Source organism: Lepidochelys kempii, chromosome 11, assembly GCF_965140285.1.
Source record: "Lepidochelys kempii isolate rLepKem1 chromosome 11, rLepKem1.hap1, whole genome shotgun sequence".
Classification (NCBI taxonomy): Eukaryota; Metazoa; Chordata; order Testudines; family Cheloniidae; genus Lepidochelys; species Lepidochelys kempii.
The window spans coordinates 81,101,316-81,105,312 of NC_136390.1; the positions used below are offsets into that span (position 1 = coordinate 81,101,316).

Here is a 3,997-nt window from a genome sequence, read left to right on the forward strand (position 1 = left end):
CCCACGGGGAGTGACCAGGCCCCTTGGAGGCTGAGAGGAGAAGCTGAGAAGAAGCTGGGCCTGGAGAATGAGCCCCTCTCTCATCCCTGGGAGAAGCCCCTCCAGGCCCTTGTAGGGAACGTGGGGCTGGGCCAGGTGTGAGGGGAGCTGGCCCTGCCTGGGCTGGGTTTTCTCTCTGGATGGAGAGAGGCCCCCAGTCTCCAGGCTGGCCCCGGCAGATCATGCAGGCAGTAAATTCCCTGGGCAGCAGAGGTCACGGCCCCGTTAGCCCTGCCTGTGGCCCAGCTCACACCCACTCCCCATCTGGCTCTGGGGGGCAGGAACTTAGAGCAAAGGAATGGGAGGAATAAACACGCTCATGTCTCTGCAGGGATGAGAAGGCCATGTCTCCGCATCCGGCGCCTGAGTCCCGAGCTGGAAAAGAGAATCCTGGATTTCCCTCGAGAGAACAATCTCCAGGAGGCTGTGACGGGATTCCTGGGTAAGGGGCGCTGCTGGGGGTTTCTCTCATTGTATTTGAGCAGGGCAGGGGGAGGGATTTGGCCCAGCAGGTTGGGTTATTATCAGTTCCTGTGTGCCCCTATTACTCGTGGATCAGAGCTTCATTCAGAGCACTGTGACTGCCCAGCCCAGAGGGGCCCAGATCCTGGGAGAGCCCTTGGGGTCCCAGCTTCCCTGGCTGCTCAGAGCAGAGCCCAAAGGGGAAGATTTCAGGAGAGCAGATAATTCATAATCATGAATCTGTGCGCCCAGTGCTGTCTCCTGCTCTCTCCCTGGCTATCTGAGCGCAGGGGCGGGTGCTCTTGGTTAACAGGAGACGTTATCACGGATTCTCAGCCTCCCTGACTGACACCAGCTGAGCCTCAGGGTCCTAGTGTTTAAGCACTTTGGGCCACACTTTCAATGGTATTTAGGTGTCTGGTGGGAACCTCCAAAGCACCTAACTCCTATGGACTTGCCTAACCTGCTTCAGCCCTTTTGAAAATCCCATTCTCCAGGCTGTTTCCCTGCCATAGGTCTGGTGCTCTTGAACAGTCCCTGGGAGGAGCTCTTTAGTGTGGCAACCCCTTAAGGTCACACTTTTTCCAGTTTTCAGAGTAACAGCCGTGTTAGTCTGTATTCGTAAAAAGAAAAGGGGTACTTGTGGCACCTTAGAGACTAACCAATTTATTTGAGGATGAGCTTTCGTGAGCTACAGCTCACTTCATCGGATGCATACCGTGGAAACTGCAGCAGACTTTATATACACACAGAGAATATGAAACAATACCTCCTCCCACCCCACTGTCCTGCTCGTAATAGCTTATCTAAAGTGATCATCAAGTTGGGCCATTTCCAGCACAAATCCAGGTTCTCTCACCCCCTCCCCCCCCCTCCCAAAAACCACACGCACAAACTCACTCTCCTGCTGGTAATAGCTCATCCAAACTGACCACTCTCCAAGTTTAAATCCAAGTTAAACCAGAACATCTGGGGGGGAGGGGGATAGGAAAAAACTAGGGGAAATAGGCTACCTTGCATAATGACTTAGCCACTCCCAGTCTCTATTTAAGCCTAAATTAATAGTATCCAATTTGCAAATGAATTCCAATTCAGCAGTTTATCGCTGGAGTCTGGATTTGAAGTTTTTTTGTTTTAAGATAGCGACCTTCATGTCTGTGATTGCGTGACCAGAGAGATTGAAGTGTTCTCCGACTGGTTTATGAATGTTATAATTCTTGACATCTGATTTGTGTCCATATATTCTTTTATGTAGAGGCTGTCCAGTTTGACCAATGTACATGGCAGAGGGGCCTTGCTGGCACATGATGGCATAGATCACATTGGTGGATGTGCAGGTGAACGAGCCTCTGATAGTGTGGCTGATGTGATTAGGCCGTGGGATGGTGTCCCCTGAATAGATATGTGGGCACAGTTGGCAACGGGCTTTGTTGCAAGGATAGGTTCCTGGGTTAGTGTTTCTGTTGTGTGGTATGTGGTTGTTGGTGAGTATTTGCTTCAGGTTGGGGGGCTGTCTGTAGGCAAGGACTGGCCTGTCTCCCAAGATTTGTGAGAGTGTTGGGTCGTCCTTTAGGATAGGTTGTAGATCCTTAATAATGCATTGGAGGGGTTTTAGTTGGGGGCTGAAGGTGACGGCTGGTGGCGTTCTGTTATTTTCTTTGTTCGGCCTGTCCTGTAATAGGTGACTTTTGGGTGCTCTTCTGGCTCTGTCAATCTGTTTCTTCACTTCCGCAGGTGGGTATTGTAGTTGTAAGAAGGCTTGATAGAGATCTTGTTGGTGTTTGTCTCTGTCTGAGGGGTTGGAGCAAATGCGGTTGTATCGCAGAGCTTGGCTGTGGACGATGGATCGTGTGGTGTGGTCAGGGTGAAAGCTGGAGGCATGCAGGTAGGAATAGCGGTCAGTAGGTTTCCAGTATAGGGTGGTGTTTATGTGACCATCGTTTATTAGCACAGTAGTGTCCAGGAAGTGGATCTTAATCGCGTCTCTGCTAAGGCTGCGTCTACACTCCCCCTTGTGTCGGTAGAACGTATGTGGCTCAGGGGTGTGAATAAGCCACCCCCCGAGTGACACAAGTTACACGGACCTAAGCGCCGGTGTGGACAGTGCTATGGTGCTGGGAGAGCTTCTCCTGCCAACATGGCTACGGCTGCTCGTTGAGGGTGGAGAGCTCCCTCCCGTCGGCTTCCAGCCGCTCCAGTAGAGACTGCCACTGGAGGCCACGTCACTCACAGCTGTGAGGGCCGAGCGGTTAAGGCGTTGGACTCGAAATCCATTCAGGTTTCCCTGTGCAGGTTCAAATCCTGCTCACAGCGAGGCCTGTGTTTTAGCCACACTTGCTCACCAGGGCAATACATCTCCACCGGCCCTGAGACGCTCTCCATACACTCCCCACCCCAGGTAAACCCTGTTCTGCTCCTTTCATGGGGATGCCTGGGATGGTGCCTCACGCTGTGTCCCTGCGGTCTCAGCTCCCGAGGCCTCTGCCCCTCACCCAGCGCCTCCCGGCTCAGCCCCACCCCTGGGTGCTGCTCCTCTCCAGAGCGTGGAAGGAGCTGAGCATGGGCAGCCCGTATCAGAGGCCAGGGGAGCCTGAGCCTCCCCCAAAAGGCCGTCCATGCGGGGCGGAAACACTGGGGATGTGGGGCGGGTCTCCCATCCGGAGGCCCGTGGGCCCATGGTCATCTTTCGAGTGCTGGAAGCGAAGCTCCAGAGAAGTGGGGGCCCCGCCTGCACCCCGCTCCCCTCTGCCTCTTAGCCCGATGCCCTGCTCTTGCTCTGCCTCTTCCCATCCCCCCTCCGCCTCCTCCCCCAAAACCTGCACCCCACCCCCCCTCGGCCTTTTCCCCCGCGGCCCCGTCTTCTTGTGCCTCTTCCTGTCCTGCTCCACCTCCTTCCCCAAGGACCCCCCTGCCCCCCGCTCACCAGAGACAGAGAAAAGGGACGGGTGCCTGGCCCCATGGCCCCCCGGTAGCCCCCCTTCGGGGAAAGGGGCAGAGAGGAGCAAGCAGGGGGTGAGTGGAGTCCTGGGGGAAGAGGCGGAGAGGAGCGAGGGGCAGGTAGGGGGACCTCGGGGGCCAGAGGAGTGAACAGTGGGGGGGCGGGGCCTCGGGGGAAGAGGATGACCGGGGGCGGGGCCGCTGTGGCAGGGCCATGCTCTAGGCCCCGGTGGCCCCCCAACTTCTCGGGGTCATCTGAAACCCAGGATGAAGGTGACACAGGGCCTGGTTCCTCTTTGGGCTAAGATTCCATAACACCTCTCCCTTCCTGGCAGTGTGAAGGGGCTGGACAGGGGCATAAAGCCCTCCAGACACGGCCGGAGACAGGGAAAGGGCCGTCAATGCGGAAGAGAATCAGGCCCAGAGTTAGACAAGGGGTGCAGAGAATATTCTGGTTTCTGGTTATTGCACTTTGCCCTTGCTCGAAATGCTTCCTGTATTTTCTCCATTTCACTCCCTGACTCTCGATCTCTGCCCCTTTCCCCGTTTCGTCCTCAGA

General features: G+C 55.6%; 1 non-coding gene across 1 annotated transcript; it reads left to right on the forward strand.

The window, feature by feature from the left end:
- The first annotated feature begins 2,732 nt into the window (after window positions 1-2,732).
- TRNAS-CGA (transfer RNA serine (anticodon CGA)) lies at window positions 2,733-2,814 on the forward strand. The gene has a single exon. It is a non-coding gene; the product is annotated as a tRNA-Ser (tRNA).
- The last annotated feature ends 1,183 nt before the right edge of the window (window positions 2,815-3,997 follow it).